Consider the following 22,587-nt stretch of genomic DNA (forward strand, 5'->3'; position numbering starts at 1 on the left):
CCTTTATTCTTTCCTCCAATATGCCGTGTGAGTGATCCTTACTTTTACCTCTATCTGCTCATATGTAGTTCGTAGGCAGACTGAGATAGTATCTAAAATTGTTAATTGTTTTTAACAATTATTTGGCATATATTTTGCTTTTATTAAGGTCATAATTTAAGAAATATCAGGCTTAGATGATTCCTAAAGGAAAATGTTGATTAGGGTACATATGATTTTTTATTTTGTGAGACTGTTCCGATTCGTCAGACGTGACAATGCAAAACCAATGCAATCTAATATGTATTAGGTGTCCTGTTTATACAGGGTGTCCCGTAATGTAACGTCAAGCCGGAACTGGGTGTTAAGGCAAGTTGTGCTGGTTATCAGAAAAATATAAAAAAAAATCTATGTGGCATATTTTCAAAATAATAGGCATTTAAAAAAAATCTAAAAATTCTACTCCAGGTGACAGTCCTTTTACTCGTGTTGCCACAAAACTTCACTTTTTCCAATTTTTTTTTTTGTTATGTAACCCTGAATAATGCTTCTCTAAATTGTTATCAAAATTACAAAACCAGCTGCTCCAGCTTGGATGAAAAAAATACATTATTCCCAAAAAAATTTTTAATATAAAAATGTTGCCTAGTTTAAACTGACTGTACTGAAAAAAAATTGTACTACGCGAGTGTGGCAAGTGACGTCACAATTTGGCGCATTTAGTAAGGATTCCAAAATGGTATAACACTTGGTAAATTCTTGCTGTAATTGTCGACAATTTTTGTTTTTTTGGAAATAATCCCGTTTTTAACTTTATCTACCTTGGTTAAAAAAAAATTATTCTAATGTGCCCAAAATTCAAGTTTCTGTGACTGACTACCCTACAGTCAGTTACAGAAACTTTTGTCACCATGACAGTAATTAGTAGTTGACATACTGTGACAAAAGTCACAGGGATACGGTACTACGGTACAGGTACTTGGTAACAGGGATAATAAGGATATGAAGTTTCGGTTATTTATACGGTTACGGATATTAGAATAATATTATACCGGTTTCGGTTACGGTCACGGATATGAAATCATTTCAGATTATCCGAAAGTTTCGGATAATTTCGGTTACGGAATTATTAGAATTTCAAAAATGTAGGTATAATTCAAATAGCAAGATGCTGCGTGACCCACATAGCCACTTTATGTACCAACTAAGACGACACCTATGTATGATAAAGGTAAAACAGGCTGGCATATTAGATGGTGCCAGGGAATGCCAGACAAGTTGGTAACAAATATTAAGATTTAAGGTACAATTCCAAGACGGGCCGCAGACCGCAAACTGCAAAACTCTATGAAATCGGCAGCGCGGCATTGCAGCTGGGCGTGTATAATGCAGATTTCATAGAGTTTTGCAGTTTGGAATTGTACCCTTAGATAGACTCCGCCTTTATCCGAAACTATCCGTAACTTTTGAATCAGTTTCGGTTACGGTTATGGATATTTTTTATTTCGGATATCCGATAGTTTCGGTTACGGTTACGGATATCCATAACATCCCTGCTTGGTAAGATGTCCCTCTCCGTCCCGCTCATACCTTTTAAAATGGCTTCTTCACCTCACTTAAGCCAGAAACTTGAATTTTGGGCACATTAGAATAATATTTTTAACCAAGGTAGATAAAGTTAAAAACGGGATTATTCCCAAAAAATCAAAAATTGTCGACAATTACAGCAAGAATTTACCAAGTGTTATACCATTTTGGAATCCTTACTAAATGCGCCAAATTATGACGTCACTTGCCACACTCGCGTAGTACAATTTTTTTTCAGTACAGTCAGTTTAAACTAGGCAAAATTTTTTATTTTCAATTTTTTTTTGGGAATAATGTATTTTTTTCATCCAAGTTGGAGCAGCTGGTTATGTAATTTTGATAACAATTTAGAGAAGCATTATTCAGGGTTACATAACAAAAAAAAATTTGGAAAAAGTGAAGATTTGTGGCAACACGAGTAAAAAGACCGTCACCGGGAGTAGAATTTTTTTAATTTTTTTAAATGCCTATTATTTTGACAAAATGCCACATAGATTTTTTTTAATATTTTTCTGATAACCAGCATAACTTGCCTCAACACCCAATTCCGGCTTGACGTTACATTACGGGACACCCTGTATTTTATTCCTATTGGCTAACTACTCTTCTAGACATTCTGTTTTACTTGACATACCTAGGTACATACTTTAGGTCTTTTGTGTCCTGTTTATATTATACTAGCTTTTGCCCACGGCTTCACCCCCCTGAAATTTAGTTTGTCATATATCGTCATAAATTATAGCCTATATGGGTCATTCCATAAAAATCTGTATATTTTCGACGTCATTTTGTCCGTAACTTTTTTAAGATGCTTTTGAATACTTTATTAGTGTAAATTATAGTTTATTAATTAATTATGTTATGTCTAAAAGGGCCAGTCACTTTATGCTTTATTTTAGGAGAAATTATAATTTTCAATTTTTTCATACTTACTTAAGCCGTGTGGTGACGGCAGAGTAGAATACATTTGTCACCAACCCCTACTCTTCCCGCGGGTGTCGTAAGAGGCGACTTAGGGACTACACATCAAACAGAGAATGGGCAGCAGCGCTCTCTGAAAAACATCAATCTTTTAAACTGCGATCTCCAACCCGCCTGCCTAGCGTGGAGATTATGGCAAAACCCTCCACTATAGTGGAGGAGGCTCATAGTCCAGCAGTGGACTGTAAAGGGCTGTTGATGATGATGATGATGATTTTTTCATACTACATTACTCCTATATGACTTCTAATAAAGTATAAAACTTATAACCTTAACATTTATAGATAAGTTAATATACATAATGTAGTTGTTTTGTTATTATCACTATAGAAAAAACATCATTCCCTAACTAGTAATTTAGTCCCAAGTGCCGTTTAAAGCTAGGGCCTGACGCTCTAGGGACTGACGATTTGGAGTAAAACTTAACACAAATGCAGATTAACTTTATATTATAAGATGCTTAATACGATGTGCCGAAAATAGCCAAAAAACCACACGTAAATACTAATTAAATTATATACAATTTTTTATTGTAATCAACAAAGCTACTCAACTAGGGACTGGCGAAGTGACTGGATTAACACATGTTTCCGCAACAACTGGCACGTTTGCACTAATTCAAAAAACGGCTACCGCAAAGCCAGTATGGTCTGAGGATAACTTCGTATCATACTTTAAACTCAACTAAATGTCATTCACTCTAAATACATATTAAAGCGCAATATTATAAAATCAGTGCGTGGCGAGGGAATGACGCTAAAAGCTGTGGACTCTTTTTCAACTAAAGAAAATCAAATTATTGTTTATTGAAACCGAAAAATATTAATAGAATTTTGTGTAATATACATTTAAATAGATTATTCGTTAATTAAAACAAAGGATAAAGTTGATGTTTTTATAAATGTGGGTCCCAAAACACAAACTTTTGGAGTACGGACATGCCTAGGGAATGACGTTTTGGGTCATTCAAAAGGAATTTACGATGTTTTAAAAATAGTTTCAAAAAATATAAATGGGTGATGAATAAAGCACATTGCGAGCTGTTATTTGACAATTTTGGAATAAAATATTAACAAATATTTCATGTGAAATGTGGCGCGGACTAAGAGTTGACATATTTTTGTGGAATGACCCATATGTTATTTTGGGTTATAAACAATAATACTGTAAAGTTTCATCAAAATCCGTTCTGCAGTTTTATGCGTGAAAAAGTAACAAACATCCAGACATCCACACAAACTTTCGCATTTATAATATTAGTACGATAGGATTCTATGTTAACATTCTGTTTTACTTGACATACCTACATACTTTAGGCGTTTTAAATAAACACTGAACTGGAATTTTCTTTATGTCATGCTATATGGCATGATAAACAATGTAGAAAGGCTGCATATAAAATTAAGGATGTAGGTTTATAAGTACAGGTTACACACGGCAGGCATCTAGAAATGTATAGATTTCGATGTGCTCTTTACGAATTTCAACTTTGCGACCTCCTATTGTCTCCGCGGGCGCCACCAAATTGAAAAAATGCTGCTAGTAGCAAATTTTTTCAAATAATTCCTTTAGGATTATTTTTGATAAAACGTCCTTAGGAAAACTTCTGATGAATCGAAACAGTCTCTCAAAATAAAAAATCATACGTACCCTAATCAACATTTTCCTTTAGGAATCATCTAAGCCTGATATTTCTTAAATTATGACCTTAATAAAAGCAAAATATATGCCAAATAATTGTTAAAAACAATTAACAATTTTAGATACTATCTCAGTCTGCCTACGAACTACATATGAGCAGATAGAGGTAAAAGTAAGGATCACTCACACGGCATATTGGAGGAAAGAATAAAGGTTAATTTCTTCCTTCAGCTTTTAAGTTTTGTCACACTTATTCTTTAACAAATTCGCTCGTCAGTTTGCACACATTTCTCAACAGAAATAAAACGTATTTATTAATAAAAAGTCATTATTTTGAAGAGCACTCATACGGCCCGTGTGCGGTGTGAGTGATCCTAAATAATCGTCATAACTTTGGAACGGGACGTGCAAGGAATTTCTGAATTTGTTAATAGTTTTAACATATTCTTAACAATTTTTCAATACTATAAAAAGAAGTGGAAAGGCTTTATTTTCTGAAATAAACATGTTGACGTTTTCTTAAAGCGTGCGGTATGAGTGCTCCTATTTATTGGCCATAACATTTTTATCTTAGGTTTAACAAATTTTTAAACTTCATCGCAATGTTTTAACATATTTTAAGTAAAACTTCCTCGATTTTTGTTAAGATTGAAGCAAGGATCACTCAATCCACATGCACATATCCATCACGAGGGCACCTGGCGGGCGGGTGCCGGTTCGAGTCCCGATTGAATACAAACACGCCGCGACATGGGGACATGGGAGCTGTGGAGAGGACTGGAATAAAATAATTTAAAAAAATATGGAGAAGTCAGAATAACAATTTTGTAAAACGAGCTAAGAGCTCTAGTACGCTTTAATGAATAAGGTTGGTTTCAATGATGTTTTATGGTATTCAAAATAAATACTATTATGTTTTCAAGTAGATTAGACTGCTTATTGATCAATGTATTGAAGCCATGAAACGCATTAAGTATTTCTCTAGAATGCATAAAGTACCTATACGCCATAGTTATTTTTGTGGTGCAATAGTTTGCTGGCTAGATTTCTGAATAGATCCTTTGCAACTTTGATCTTTCTGAATAGATCCTTGTTCTTTATATACTAGCTTCAGCCTGCGGTTTCGCCTGCATTTGTATTATTTCGAAAGAGTAAACTAAATCTAAAGACATCCATACATCCAAGTGTGCACAAACTTCCGCGTTTATAATATTAGCATCTATAGACATATTCCTTGAAAGTTCGTCCCAAACGACAATTCCCTCCACTTCCTGCCAACTGCTCGAAACGAAACGCAAGAAAACCTTTAACTGACATTTGGCGCGACTCCGCGCGTCGACTCGGCGCCCGCATGTCATTCCGCCGCCATTATAAAATGTCGGCTGTAATCGCCCTTTATTTTTATTTTATTTGCCAACCCCCACCCTGCCACCCCCACCCGCCGGCCGATATTTCAAACTTAACGACGGACATAAAAATATCGCGCTGAAAAAATTCACAGGCCGGATAAACAGTTCTGATCACTTTGTTGTCGTAATTAAGGCTTGCGAGTTTACGATTGCAAGTTGAGGGTTGACAGTTGTTGTTATTTGAATTTTTGTTTCTCGAAAACTTTATAGGTCTGAATCTCTGAATAAAGCTTTCAAGAAACAAAAACTTTGCACCACTATTTTATTAGGATACTAGCAGCCGCCCGCGACTTCATAATCATAATCATAATATTATCTTCGGACGCATGGATCCCGTTTTACCCTCTTAGGAGTGGAGTTTCGTAAAATCCGTTCTTAGTGAGCACCTACGTTCTAAAAGGAACCTTCATGCAAAATTTGAGACTCCTAACCTTTGTAGTTTGAGATTTCATGATGAGTGAGTCAGTCAATCAGTGACCTGTCGCTTTTATAAATATTAGGTCGCGCAGCAAGAGTTGAGGCACAGGTTGAGGCGATCAACAAGCAAAGATTTGTATCTCTTTGTCACGCTGACGTCTTGCATATTTGCGATTTGTGTGTTCCGAATTCGAATATTACATCAGTGTGAGTATGTGCCTCAATTTTCGTTGGGCGACCTACAACGTCATTGAAAATCTTTCTTGTCGACTCAACCAAAAAGACGTCCACTGCTGGATAAAGGCCTCCTCCAAGGATTTCTACAACGATCGGTCCTGCGCTGTCCACATCCAGGCTCTTCCCGCGCCCTTCACCAGATCATAGGTCGATTAGTTTTCAAAAGAGTTTTGTTTGTTTCGTTGAAATCAATAAATAGTCATTCAATGAGGGCTATCGTTTTTATACTTAACAGTTGGCACCCCTGGCGATTGACAGGACCTTACTCTACAGTGGCGCCATCTTGATGAGTGCAAATGCGATAGTCCTCCTACCACTTTAGCGCTCACAAGTTGGCGCCACTGTCTTCGCTACTAGCAAGTGACAGGACCTTACTCTACAGTGGCGCTAACTGGTGAGCGCTAAAACGATAGCCCTCATTGAGTAGGTCAGGGGTTCCCAAACTGTGCGGCATTGTCCCAAGGGCGTCGAGAGGCGATCGAAAATAAATGTAGAGAAAGATGAGTGGTAATTTCCAAAACAAAGTAAAATATCTCTTTTAATTTTCGTTGTTGTTTTGTTTCTGTTTGTATTTTCTAATAAAGTTAATTGATCAAAGCGGGGATGGGTTTCGGCGCAAAAAAAATGGCAAACCTCCAAGGGCGTCACAGTAAAAAAGTTTGGAAAGCCTTGAAGTAAGTTATAAAATGACGTCATACGGTCATTAGTTCACAATCTACGAGGGAATCATTGACACCTCATTAAAGTAGGTATGTCACTGGGAATAGTAGTGTCAATTACCCAATATAATTTCGAGGGTGAAACATCAATCCAGGGTGAAACATCAATCCAGGGTGAAACCTTTTAATTTAACGCATTTTTATACGAATTCCAATTTTAACACAAACATTACAAAGTATAAAGGACAATGGGCAAAATGGTACCCGGCTCCAATAGATATGCTTCTAGTGTCGTTTGAAAGGTCTTACGAAGACGAACATCTTTTACTATGGCCACCAGCCTCAGATCTGGTTGTGTTCGAAGATAAACATACTTTTTTGCAAAATGGTACCCGGCTCCAATAGTTATGTTTGTAGTGTCATTTGAAAGGTCTTACCAAGACGAACACCATTTACTATGGCCACCAGCCTCAGATCTGGTTGCGTTCGTAGATAAACATACTTTTTGTGTAACCGAAGTATCATACGTGTCCAATGTCCATCTTATGGTACTTAGGTTATGCGAGGCATGAAGGGCTCCAGCATCCTTCCTTAACTCTATAATTGTTGATAGAGATAATTTTATTGTGAAATAAATGTTTTTATTTGAAGGTAGTTCTTACCTACCTACCCCCTTATTTAAAAAAAGTTATACCTAGGATGAACCTTGGATTAAAATGACATTTTCATACCAAATGACAATAAATCAGAGTTCAACTAGGGTGTAACTTTTATTAATAAAGGGGTTGGAGTTTTATTATTTCTTAAGGGTTTTATTATGGGTTGCTAAAGCGAATAAACCCACAAGACCCAATAAGTCCACCCACAAGATGGACCGACGACTTTATAAAGGTAGCGGGAAGGCGCTGTATGCAGGCCGCCACCAACAGGCCATTGTGGAAATCATTGGGGGAGGCCTATGTTCAACTGGACGTCTTATTGCTAAAATGATCATGATGATGATGATGAAAGCGAATAAAGGGCTAATAGCTTGGGTAGTTCATCGTAGGTATAATCCTTTCCTTTTCAAGGCTTCTTTTAGTTATATTAATAGATTGTAGTCAAAGTACATACTCGTATACATGGATGATTGTGTTATACTTTCATTATAATACTTAGTGGAATTACTGCTTTCAAAACGTGAATTAGAACTGGCCCCATAGCAGACATTTTCCTACATCTAAAGGCCTTTTGAAATATATATTGGTTATGGCTATTGGAGCGGGTACTACTTTCCATACATTTGTGCCCATCATCCTTTCTATGTAACATTGGTGTCAGTTAGGAAATATTATAAAAGACTGGAATAGGCAAATAGAGGATTTGGTTTACAGTCCTCACGCTGGACAGACTGTTTAGGAAGTTAAGTGAAAGTTCTGCTTCTTCTCAGCACTGGCCCATTTATTGTCCCGTAGCAGATGTAGGGATGAAGTACCTAATACAGGGACGTGTAAAAGCGCTTTTTAAAAACCTATTGGCAGAAAATAAGTTACTTCTGACTTTTCAAGCATTTTTACGTAACCAATAAGTACTTAATAGTCCAGTAGGCCTAAGATGCGCGCATCGACAATGACATGATATGATAAGACAATTTTCGATCACGTAGATAATTTTATCATTTTCCCTAACATGGGACCATCGATAGAAAAGTCTATCGACCGCTATCGCGTGATAACCGAATTGTTGCCATATTAAGAAAAAATTGCGTTATTATGTTGGCCAACCTTGAAATATTTTAGCTCATTCGTTCAATCTCGTTCATTTCTGCTACTAATTCGGCTAAAAACACATATCTTAGAGCAGTGAGAACGTCATTAAAAAAAAGTTATGTCAATTTTGTTGACATTACATGACTGCTTGATTGTATTTGTTTGTGTTTTTAAAATTGTATTTTTATGTTTCCAGTCTTATTTTTAATATTTCTAAAGTACGGAAAATATCAAACGAAGAGATAACCAAGTTAAAGAAAAACAATGAAGAATTCCTAATCATACCGATAGTATTAAAGAATGAAGTCTTCAAAATTAACAGAATAACCGAACTCCACTACGTACCCCATAATGCGAGGTTTACAGTAATTATTCAACTTACATGAAGCAGTCAGAAAGTTTATTGAGATTTGAGAAATAAAGTTACACTCATAATTAGCAAAGTAAGTACCTAAAGTCTAAAATATTAGCTATACTCCGCAGATCTTGATTTTCATAAGTAACAGCACCGGAGAAAAGGAAAAATATCTTTATTCCTACAAATAAGCTTTCACCTTCTTTCCTATATTTATTTCACATAGTTCTTTCACCGTGTAATAATACTGTGATCAATATTTTGTATGTAAACTTAAAATACAAATAGGATTAAGTAAATGTTTCTATTTATGAACTGTTTATGTAATTGTAATATTTATAATTGTGTTTAATTAATATTCTTTCTTTTTTCAGACAGTGGATGAAGAAGTGTGGGATTATGAGTGATTATTTCATTCTAAAGCAGACATAATCAAGTCTTGCTCACTATCATGAAAATTTACAATAACAATCAGCAAGAAAAACTTCAAGGGTACTGGCTAGGCTAACCAATTCATGGAATTCTGTTTGTATTTGAAATTATAAATAGCTATTGTAAAACAAAAGTTTTCCAAATAAAGATTTTGTAAATAATGGTTGAATTATTTTGAAATTACACTGCAATAATGAATTTATTGCCTGCGTCCAGCGCCTTTCTGCTACCATTATGATGTCGTCGGTCCACCTTGTGGGTGGACGTCCCACGCTGCGTATTCCGGTACCCGGCCTCCACCCCAGAACCTTGCTGCCCCATCGGGCAACATGGAAAGCATTGGGGGAGGCCTAAGTTCAGCAGTGGACGTCCTATGGCTGAGATGATGATGAATTTATTATAATGGAATAAATTGTACAAGATTATCATCCTGTCACATTAAAGCCCTTAAAAAAGACCACATGGAGGAATTAGATTGATAGTAATGTGGAATGTATGAATGGTATCACCATCAAGTTATAAAATTAGTAAAATTCATTTATTCTCATTGTTATTATAGCAAGTTTGATTACACATCCCACCCAATGCTAATTTCTGACAATGACCTTGCCACTGTTTGATGTAGACACAAGAAGCTCGGTCACCACATTCCGCCCCATTTTCAATAATTTTACAAGATTATGTACAGATGACAGTAGGTCCTTAAATCAAGCTAAACACTGTGGGGTATCTCACGACATTTGCAACTTAATATGTATTGTCTGATGTACTGTTGACTGCCTACCTAAGTAGGTAAGTAATGGTTATTTTACAAGGTAGGTAATGTAATAATTAATATGTGGGTGGGACTGTGGGAGCACTAAGATTTTGCAGCTAGCGATTATAAACTGTCGCAAGATTCGCCTCACACTGATAAACTCTTGAACTAGAACTCAATCTCCACCTAGAAGTAAAAGTATCACAAAGGTGCTAGATTCCTTTCTTTGAATTTTACTAGCCTCAAATTAGTCGTAAAATGTCATTTACCATTATAAATGATAAATAAATAGAGTTAAAGTAGCTTGCAAAAAAGTTAATCTCCTATCGTCTTGCTATCGTGGGCAAGGATCGAGGACGATAAAAACACCACATCCTATCCTATCGTGATGTCAAAATATGATATAGTTAGCGCTTCATGTTAGGGCTTGCCAGGTTTATCACAAAAAAAAAAACAAATCTATCACTATCACATTTTGACAGATGACATGATAATTTTCGGGGTGCCATGTTAGCGCCGGTAGATAAAACGATATAGTGACGTCAAAATCGATATAACGCCGCGATAGCAGTTTATCACGGCGCGCATCTTAGCCCTGCTGCAAATCAAAGTAGGCCATAGGAGCAGTGGTCAGTGACGTCCAAAGACAGATGAGTCCTTATTATTTATTGCTTAGAATTTCCTTATATTACGACAAATAAGACGCATAATGTGATTCATTGTTTGCTTTGAAGTATTTTGATTAATTTAATTGCGTAGTTATTGTATTTTGCAATAACATGGCGTGGTTAGGATGTTGTTTTAGTTTAACGTATTGTTTAAGTACGTATTTAGGTTGTAAGAACTCAGGTCTCATGAGCTGACGTCTGGCATATGGCTCATCATAATAAGGCTTTAAAGTTTTCTTGTCGTAAATTCTTCTGAAGAAATGAAAACAATACATTGAGCTTTTATCATTGGGAAACTCAAACTTCTGGGCTAAAAAGCTATCTCCTGACAGTTCTTTCTACCTTATTAAGTTCCAAATCAAACTTTTAACGGCTTCACAATTGACCGCAAACTGGAAAACTTTTGATATACCGTACACGAGCTTTTATCTTTCCCCCAAAATACCTACGAGTACACAATAATATGTGTTTCAAACATTTCTTTAATATTTCACAGGAAACAGGCGTTGTTCAGCAAGGTCAGTAGATATTAAATTTCGGAAGATTCTCAAAGGGCCTTATATCATTTTTCCTGTATTGGAAGTTTCTAGAAAGATATCTAATTGTGCGAGTGAGATTGCTCTTTGTTTTTGGGGCACGTGTAACGCTATATTGATATAAACTCGGGGCATTGAACCTTGTTGATATGCGGTATGAAGTGAGACTAGGTTTTAAGGATATGTATGAAGACAGCCACGAAGTACCTGTGGCGACATCTATCGACACTACAGTCATCTACCAACAGATTGCGCTGACACCTACCATACTATGGCACAACACGCCACCGCGCTTATAAACCTGCATCGCGGTGTCATAGTTTCTACTAACACTGGCATAAATAGAAAACCGAGAAGGTTGAAATTGGACTTTGATCTCAGAGCTCGGAAGGAAGCGAATCCATCTTAGCTTCCTCATTGTGGTATTCTCAAATCTAACACACCACTTAAAATACCGCTGCTGCATATCATCTTCTTCGTTTCAGCCAAATGACATCCACAGCTGGACAAAGACTTCCACCAAGGATTTTCATGACTGGTCCTGCGCTACCCTTATCCAGGTACTTCCCGAGACCTTCACCAGATCATCGGTCCATCTTAGAAGCCTGCCACACTACGTCTTCCAGTCCGTGGTCGCCACTCGAGAACTCTTCTGCCCCAGCGGTCATCAGCTCTAAGAGCTATGTGACGCTCACACATTCTTCTTCTATCGTTGTGTAATTTGGGTATTCCTCTTCTATCGTGGGCATAGTGGGCTGTTATAACATGGTGACAACTCTGGTGTCTGACAATGACATCAAAACAACACGAAGTGCAAAGAAATCTAATTTCTTTTCCGACGACCTCATTTTAGCAGGAAGGCGCTGGATGCAGGCCGCCACCAACCGGCCATTGTGGAAATCATTGGGGGAGGTCTATGTTCGGCAGTGGACGTCCTATGGCTGAAATTATGATGATGATGATGAATTTCTTTTCCGACAAGGATAATTCCAATGTAGCCAACATTTTAAAATTAAGCTGTAGATCCTACACAGAAGTTACAAATTGAATAAGAGAAAAAAATAGTACCGTTCGTACAGGGAACTGAGGGAACCCATCAATACACAAGTAAGATTTAGGTTCTTTTGGCAAGAAATAAAGTGTGTTACAATAAATAGACTTAGTATTTTTCTTGCTAGAAGTATAGTGACTGCTGTGACAAACCCACATTAATATCCACAAGAAATAACACGTCATGAGGGTAGTATACCATTAATATCCGAAAAATCCGGGGCGCATCACTAGTTCAATGTAATAAAAGTAAATTATAATATGTTACTCGTAATAATTTGAGTAAATTCGTAATTTTGAATGGCTACGTAATAGGCGGATAATTGGATAAAAATCGGAAAATGCTGTAATTTTCCATTCAGGCTGGTATAATCATAATTTATGGGGTACAGTCAGGAGGACAAACATGTGCCTATTGGATTTTATGGGTAAGTATTTCATTTTGTTATTCAACCAAAATTCAACATTCTTTATTTACCAAGTAGAAGAAGAAGTACTTAGTCCTTTAATAGTCTCAAGATTACAGGAAAAGAAGTTGAAATGTGAATAATATTAAAATTAATTCCATCCTCAAAGTAATAAAAAAATATTTGGCGCTGTTGTTGTCTTGATGAAAATTACATAAGTCCAATTGAATTTTTTTATTACTTGATGTGAATGGGACTCAAATGAAGGCTCAGTGACAATAAATAGATATTTATTTGCATCACCATAATGTGTTGTGTGGACAATGGTAATCCACTGTTGGATGGTAGTCCAGTCACTACTAAAGCAACGAGCTCTATAGATGCAAAAAAATCACTGCTAAAGTCGGGACCCGGAAATTGACTATGGACTCTAGGTTCGTAACCCAGGCGGTACACATTTAAATTAACTTTACTTGCTTATTTATTCTAATTATTACATATTAATTAGGACATTGCACTGTCTAGAAATAAGTAGGTACAATGAAATTCCTTGATTCAGAAGGCATTTTAAATCAACCTCTTGATTGAACATGAAACTGTCCAACGTTGAATCTATGCATCTCTTATTGGATAACAGACAGACCTAGTTGAATATAAATACTTTTTACCATATAAAAAATCAAAAATGATGGCTTCACCATGAATCAAAATGGATGCTCTACCTCAGCGATGATATAAGTATGGCAAACATGAAAATTTTCCACCGTATTGACTCGACCCCATTCTAGTCAATCCAATCGATGGGCACATTCAGCCCCAAAGAGCACATTCTATAAATAATGCCACTTTTTTGCCACTTTATGCCACTTTTTAAAATGAGGACACCCTGTGTTTTTAAATCTGTGCAAAGATGCTAATTGTTGAAGGTTCTTGAGGTCCTTATTTGTAATTGTATAAAGTAATTATAATAATGTTTAAGTCAACTTCTACATTGATTTTGATTAAGGTTCTATATTAGGAAATTGAAAATCCAAACCAAAATGAAAATCAACTAATTAAATTGAAACGTGGCAGCGGGAGCACCAACCTTCCAAATACTAATTCGATTCCTACCAAAACCTACCATTTGGTAGAAAACTCGGGCTCCAAAACGCGCAATACTTCCCTATAACAATTTACTCAGTATATACAAACGTACGAGCCAGTATTAATCTAATCACACTCAGTTTCGGCAAGAATGTGTGAGTCTACGTCTTTAATAATAACTGGGGGGGGCCCCCACCGGGCGGAGGGGGCGCCCCCCTTCCCATACTAGTGAAAAAATATATCCCAAGGAAAACAATATTATAAATTGGAGTGTACGCGTGTGTGCGTAAATGGGACGTATTTCACTCACATGCCTTTTTATTTCATTTTATTTTATTTCTTTTGTGATGTAGTATTTTTTTTTTCACTTTTATTATTTTCGCTGCCTTTGTAGAGTTAAAAATAAGGTAAATACAGAACTTGGTCAATTGGTTTCTTCGTATTCGGGAAAGATTGCTTTTGTACTTCGATTTAAAGAAATAAATCGAGTCGCGAATCGAGTGTTTCAGTCGATGTAGTTGTTTTGTGTTTGCGCGTGAAATGAAGGGTACAGTCGGGTTGAAAAGTTTTAGCCTGAAAGAACGTTGGTTTATTCGTGAAAGGTTGCCATAAAATTATAAGTACAGTCGACAACACATCAGATTTGTTGCAAAGTAGTATCTATTACAGCTACGTAAGCTCCCACAGTGTTTAGCTGGACGTGCTGTTATTTGTATACTAGCTTTCCGCCCGCGGCTTCGCCCGCGTGGAATTTTGTCTGTCACAGAAAAACTTTATCGCGTGCGTCCCTGTTTCAAAAACCGGGATAAAAACTATCCTATGTTCTTTCCCGGGACTCAAACTATCTCTATGCCAAATTTCATCAAAATCGGTTGCGAGGTTTAAGCGGGAAAGCGTAACAGACAGACAGACAGACAGACAGAGTTACTTTCGCATTTATAATATTAGTTGGGATTTAAAATTACGATCTGTTGTCGAGTTTATATAAGACTAGCGGCGGCCCGCGACTTCGTACCCCCTTAGGGGTTGAATTTTGCAAAATCCCGTCTTAGTGAGCACCTATGTTCTAAAAGGAACCCCCATGCAAAATTTGAGACTCCTAGCACTTGTAGTTTCTGAGATTTCGTGATGAGTGAGTCAGTGACCTTTCGCTTTTAAAGATATAGACTGTTCCCGCAACTTTATTTATGCAAACAAACGTTTGCAATTCAGTCGTGTGCACCTCATTCGCAGTAACATAGTGCAATAGAAGGACCAATCTACATCTCACTCTACATTAAGAAATCTAATCAATCTACCGGGTGTTAGGTAAATGGGTATATGAGCCGACACTAGCCCATGTTAACATAGGCATATAAATGGAATGGTAAAGTCAGAAAGGACATCATCCACGTTTCATATATTTTTGGTCCAAAATCAAAAGTGCCGGCCAACAAAAAAAAGTGCTGTATTCTGACAGAATACGTCTGCCTTAGCATTTGTTACTATGGCACCAAAGCCGTAGCACCACTGTGCGTCGTAGTATTTGAGATCAAAGTTAGTCGTTTCATATATTTTTAGAACTCAAATACTACGATGCACAGTGGTGCTACAGCTTTGGTGCCATAGTAATAAATGCTAAGGCGGACGTATTCTATCAGAATACAGCACTTTTATTTTTTGGCCGGCACTTTTGATTTTGGACCAAAATGGATGATGTCCTTTGATATCATGATTTTATTTTGTTTAATTTTCATACAAAATAAATTTTACAAAATCCGATTTGTATGAAAATTAAAATAGTTAAAATGAAGATATCAATTTTCTGACTTCACCATACGTTTTATATGACCATGTTAACATGGGCTAATGTCGGCTCATATACCCATTTACCTAACACCCTGTATAAAAGCGAAAGGTCACTGACTCAATCTTTCACTCTTCACGAAATCTCAGAAACTACAAGTGCTAGGAGTCTCAAATTTTGCATATGTGTTCCTTTTAGAACGTAGGTCCTCACTAAGACGGGATTTTGAAAAATTCAAACCCTAAGGGGGTAATACGGGGTCTACGCGTACAAAGTCGCGGGCGGCCGCTAGTTTAGAAATAAAATATACTCACCCCAGAATTCAAAAGGTATCCATTGTATGTAAGCTACGTAACTTAAAGACAAATACTCTAAAAGATAGTGTATACCTATTGGACTAAGTTTTCTATAAAGTCTTACACTATTATTTATTGATAAATTCAATTTGGTCAAATTAAGTTCGTGAACTCTACATAATTCGGTTTTCCATACAAAATCTATGGGAGCGTTTTAACAGCTCAAAAAATTATGTAAATCAATCCTATTACAAAACCAAGTTTCGTGAGTTCCTTCCTCCCAACATTGGGCCACAATATTGTCCCAAAGCAGTAGTAGAGTTATCGCAAAAAATAAAGTCAAAAGTCAAAGTCAAAGTCAAAGTATTTATTTGCAAAGAATAGGTACAATGGTTTAGGTGTTAAATTTAGGTAGAGTGCTACTATTCTGCTTAACAATATCAGCATGCAAATTTTGTGTCTAGGAATTCCTTTACACTATACAGTGTGAGTCACGTTAAAGTGTACATATGAAAATAGATGAAACTAGACCTATTTTTATCGACAAAAAAGAGGTCAAAATTTTTTTGAGATTTTTTTTTAATTTTTTATAGAATTTTTTTTCTTCAAATTACTTATTGTAAAGAAAACGTAATAACTTTTAAACTAAGCGGTGAATCCTGATAAAATAAAAACAGTAATAATGCTAAATAACAAGCGATACTAAAAAAATACATAAAATACACAAAAAATGCCAACAAATAATAAAAAATGATACTTTTTGAAAAAAATCTGCTTAAAAATTCGTGTTTTTTTGGTTATTTTATAAATTTCTCCAAAAAATGCCCCTATAACCGGTGGTTTTTATTACTTTGTATTATTTTCTATCGTATTATCTTTTTAAAACCAAAAATCGCATGTCTCTATCCCTATCACAACATTTGCTATGATCGTTTGAACAAAGGCCTGCCACAACATTATTCTCCGCTACAGGTAGAGACAATTTTAATTTTAACTAAAATGCTTATTTTACTTCGAAATCTTTTGTTTTTATTTGAAATCTAACTTGTCTTTATCAAAATTACAAATCTAGAGCCATTTTCAGTTTTGTTGTTAACGAAGCGTTGAATGGCGCGCCCGGAGAGGCTTAGTTCAAACGATCATTGCAAATGTTGTGATAGGGATAGAGACATGCGATTTTTGGTTTTACAAAGATAATACGATAGAAAATAATACAAAGTAATAAAAACCACCGGTTATAGGGGCATTTTTTGGAGAAATTTATAAAATAACCAAAAAAACACGAATTTTTAAGCAGATTTTTTTCAAAAAGTATCATTTTTTATTATTTGTTGGCATTTTTTGTGTATTTTATGTATTTTTTTAGTATCGCCTGTTATTTAGCATTATTACTGTTTTTATTTTATCAGGATATACCGCTTAGTTTAAAAGTTATTACGTTTTCTTTACAATAAGTAATTTGAAGAAAAAAAATTCTATAAAAAATTAAAAAAAAATCTCAAAAATTTTTAGACCTCTTTTTTGTCGATAAAAATAGGTCTAGTTTCATCTATTTTCATATGTACACTTTAACGTGACTCACACTGTATATACAATTGTCTATAAGCCAGTCTTTTAAGTTCCGTGTCATGACAGTGAAAAGTATATAAAAAAATATATAAAAAAAGTGAATATAAAAAGTATAGTATAGTAAAGTGCTCTCTACAGCTATCTCCCTGAAAATATTATTGTTTGCATTCAAAGTTTTACTAAGGCTACGTGTTTCTTGCATTATGTGGTCTGGCCCTTACAAAGGGTCGTCTAATTTGTCTGTGACTGTACACCAGCCCCTACTTTATTATTATTATTAATACCAGTGGCCCTTAGTGTAGCGATAACTTGAACCTTACAAGACAGCCCCGACTAAGGAATCGATAGAGTCGAATTTCTATTGCATTGTCATAATAAGTATGTATGTTTGTTACGTATTCACGCCTAAACCGCTGCACCAATTGGGATGAATTTTGGTATAGAGATTGGTTGGACCTTGGAAAAAGACATAGTCTACATTTTATTACGGAAAAACCTCAAGCAAAAGTTTGTAACTCATGTATTATAAGAATAAGACAATTCATATTTATGCTTTTGTTAGGAAATAAAAAGTATTTCAGAACAGTTTATTTTTACGAGCGTGTTTTGATCTCACGAGTTCTGTAATAAACCGAAATCTACTCGAGCAAAGCCGCGGTTATAAGCTAGTTTCTGAACATTTAGTTATTTACTCAGATATGTGTACAAATAATATCAAAGTGCAAATGGCGAACATAATGCCACATGGTATTCTCTTCCAGGCAACCTTGGGACCAAGCTGAAAATTAGAAACAAGCTGAATGTCCTTAAAAAACCAAAATCGTCTAAATTTTACCTCTTCATTATTATTATTCTTACAAGATCCGACCAACTTGGCATGTAAATGCTAGTAGATAAACTAAACATAATAGAAAAAAACTAAAGTTCTTAACTAATTAAAACAAACTGCCCGAAAAATAGCAATGTCCAAACAGCGCCCCCTAGCAGAAAGGCACAAGACGGATCGCCTGTCGCTTATACGTCAAGTGTAAACTGCATTCCGCACCACTATAAATTGAGGGTAGACAGGGCACTGCTGTCTTTCTTCCCTATTTAATATGTTGACTGAGGTTAGCGGTTCATTGTTAGCTTTGGCCCATAGCTTTTGTGACAAGAAGATCTGTGAATGGGGTAAAATGGATCTACTTTTACGATCCTGTAGTGGCATCATCAACGAGCCTAGTGTGAGTTTACATCAAACTTCTTCACTAGTGACTGCGTAAACAATGTAAATGTATGACGGATTGTACAGCGCCCCTAGCGGATACTTTGAAGAACTAGAATCTTCATAGATTTTTTTAACGCAGTCGATTTCGAATGCTTTTGATGTAAACTCACACTACGCCCCCAGAGGGCTGAGTGTGAGTTTGTTTAAAAAATGTATGAAAATTTTAGTTTTTGAAAACGTTCAAACATTGATTGACAACATGACATTAAATGTTGCATTTCTTACAAAACTTTGCGCGCAAAAAGCAAATCTAGTATGAAAATCATCAAACTTCTAATGCTCGTAACTCAGTTCAGACTGAGTTTAGAGGTATACATGTCGTAGTAAGTTTGGTTTATTACACTATTTTTTAATCAAAAAACAAAGTTTGGTCGATGGCCACGCGAAAAAAAAGACGCCAATTTCCGGCATTGTCTTTTAGGAAACATTAAAATGTGTGTGTGTTTTCTTTATAATGTTGTTAGTCTAAAAATAAAAAGTCAATGCTTCAAAAATATTTTTCATCCCCCTATGGGTTTGATACGGTTGAAGCAACACTATCACCCCCTTAAGAGGTTGATATGGTTGGAACAATCCTACCTACCTTATTAAATCTACATGCTTACATCTTAAAAACAACCTGTGAAAGGAGCACTGTTCTAGATTTTAATCTATGTATTTAACAGCTGTGAAAAAATTCAGACTCACTTCTAGGCATAGATGATTCAGTAAATTAGACCTTTTCTTTACACAGATTTTATGGACCCTAAATACACCCAAATCGTCACCCAATTAACCACCTGAAAGCTGAAAGAAAGCTTGATTAAGATTGGGTAAAATTGGTTATCATTTTATGTACCCATAGAGATTCCAATCCCGGTATTGTGTGATGTCCTTATTACGGAATCGCACGACATTTTTTTAGCGATGTCCAATTCCTTGCGTGGGTTGAACTGAATCTTGTAGACTCTACCTTTGTCTGGCGCGATATGGCAAAATTAGATTATTTATGTTTTAGTTACTTTAGATAGTTGAATAATATTTTTTTTATCCACAACGAGGAAGCACTTGGCCTGTATCTCACCTGATGGTAAGTGATGATCACTTACCACACTGTTACAGTTACACTGAAATCCGAAAAATAAGATAAAATTGCTTGTACCACGAGTGCTGAATCCCAAGTGTGGTACCTAAAAGATGTTTATGTTACACGTCTTTAAACGGCTAGGCCAACATTTATTTAACCAAATAAATTAAAAGAAAAAGTCATAATAGCCAAAAATAGTGGAAGAAGCAGGGTGTCAGTCAATTACGAATGACATCAGATAAATTTTTTGATGTTAAATAAGTACCTGTATCTGTGTTTCTAGACGATGCATCATAGATGCACGCAACTAGGGGAAATATCGAAAAGATCTCGAATCGAAATCGAATGTCACATTGTCTAGGACTTAAGTCTAACACACCTTTTGGGAATTACGCACGTTTCCAGGATTAAACCCTAGCCTGCGTTCAAAGTACGCAATTTTGGGGTTACGCTGGTAGATACATAAACTGTAATGGCCTCGTCTGGAGAACGCTTTGAGAATCGTAAAGGAACGGCAATAATTATCGTTTAATTTGTAATGTTAATAGACGTTTGGAAGTACTTTTTTTCATTAGGCTTTATTAGAGTTTTCAGAGTAGACCCAATGCATTGCTCTTGAGTGTAAACCAATGTTTCGCACATTAGACTAAACATTGTTGGAAATTCGCCCCTATAAGAACTACTTAAGATCCCATGTTGCTTACCTTGACGTGCCGTCGTCTATACTTGTCTTAAAAGTGACTTGCAAATTGAGTGTTACCTTTATAAATAGCCTGTATCGGGGATTAACTTGGTAGGTATATAGGTATTACAACACAAAAGCTATTTTTGTGATACGAAAATAGATTATCCCTTTTTCAGTTGATCTATCTGTACCTACCAACCAATATTATCATAGAGTTAAAATGCGACTAAAGGCTCGTTCCCACGGCCATCCTTGTGTTATTTTTGTCATGTGAACACACATTAGGTACCTATGTGTGTATGAAATTCAATTCACAAATTCGAACGTATATATTTTTACGGGACACTACAAACTGGATGTTGACCCTATCACTGCTTCGGAACAATAACGGGCCAGTGCTAAGAAGAAGCAGCGCAAGAAACTCAGTCACTATGGACGCAATTGACTACAAGTTTGTGATAGCAATCACATTAATAATATGATTTAGTTCGCAATATTTTAGTCCAGGCACGTCTAATGGTTACATAGAAGTCTATAGTAGCATGTATCGATGACAGCTACAACAATACACATGTTATGGAAGGTTGACAACAGTTGACAACGAAGTTACAAGCCACCTCTCGTCTGACCTCACTTGTTCGTATTTAGGGTACCGCATGCCAAGGGTTCTTTTGATACCTTATATTTAGAAAATGGGGTAGTTAACAGTATTAACCTTTAGCTACTGAGGTGGATTTAATTTCACGTAAACACTGACGTGGGGGCCTGAGAGGCCCGTACATATGTGTGCTTATATTTAAAAATATATAATCTTTTTAGGGTTTTATGTTTAATAATTATTAATAGTGGTTATATTTAAATACAATAAAACGATTTTCATATAAATTAATTGTTAATAAGTACGTATTATTTCAATATTTAGAAAACATGTAGCATTTTTTGGCAAAAATCTCATGAAATCATGATTCACAAAGTTATCATGAAAAATATTCATAAATTCAACAAATCAACTTAGAATCTTAATTTTCAATAGTCTTTTTAGCTAATGATATATCAGTAATCCTAATATGAAAGAGGGGGAAAAAAATTACACACATCAAATAGTGCGAATTAAACACAGTCTGGATAAACTTGCTTTGCTCAGTGAAGGAAGCCATACATATTTTTAAAACGTAGATTTGATTTGAATCTTCAAAATACATGTATAGCACTTGGTTTCATCGTTTAAATCTTGATAGACAGGTACAGGCTTATCATTTCCTAGCATACGTGCCAAAAACTACTGTTCTTCTATTTTTCGTTAAATGCTGGTTATTTTTACTTCCGAGATACCGCTTTCTCTCGGACGACGTGCTGTGGGCTCCATATTATAGGTTTTTTCAAATTATCTCAAGAAAAGACGACAACTAAATGAAAACTATAGACAAAAAAAGTTACGCCAATACTGAGGTGGGGGCCTGAGAGGCCCACAAGAAACTTTAAAATTAATTTACCTACTGAAATTGCGCGTGCAATCATGTGCACCGTTGTTGACAGCCTCGGCGCAATGAAACTTGAAGGTACTAAAAGATTCGCGTGTGTCGTGCACGTGGGAGAGGAGAAATTCAACAATTTGACTTTTGCAAGGCCTGAGAGGCCCCCACGTCAGTAGTTAAAGGTTAATCCAAGTTATAACTTCCAAAAAATTTTCGTTGCGGGTCCAATGACAGTTTAACTTTCCCCCGGGACAAACTTGACCTTCACTGGTTGGGTTTTTATTGGCGGTCAAGCTGTAGATCCTGGCTGCACAGGAGTTGCAGCGGTGGCAGTGAGAGGTGGGAATAGTCCCGTACTAAAAAATACTTAAAATAATTTTACTACAAAGAAATACCAACCGAATATACCTCTTTCTTTTTGAAGTCGGATAAAAACCAATTTCAAGATAGATCTTCTTAAAAACACAAGTTATTCTATTCCTGATAATCAAGTT

General features: G+C 35.9%; 1 long non-coding RNA gene across 1 annotated transcript; it reads left to right on the forward strand.

Moving 5' to 3' along the window:
• Positions 1 to 8,495: 8,495 nt before the first annotated feature.
• Positions 8,496 to 9,606, forward strand: LOC135084027 (uncharacterized). The gene is made up of 2 exons (XR_010259760.1): positions 8,496 to 9,101; positions 9,388 to 9,606. It is a non-coding gene; the product is annotated as an uncharacterized LOC135084027 (long non-coding RNA).
• The last annotated feature ends 12,981 nt before the right edge of the window (positions 9,607 to 22,587 follow it).

This window comes from Ostrinia nubilalis, chromosome 25, assembly GCF_963855985.1.
Source record: "Ostrinia nubilalis chromosome 25, ilOstNubi1.1, whole genome shotgun sequence".
NCBI lineage: Eukaryota > Metazoa > Arthropoda > Insecta > Lepidoptera > Crambidae > Ostrinia > Ostrinia nubilalis.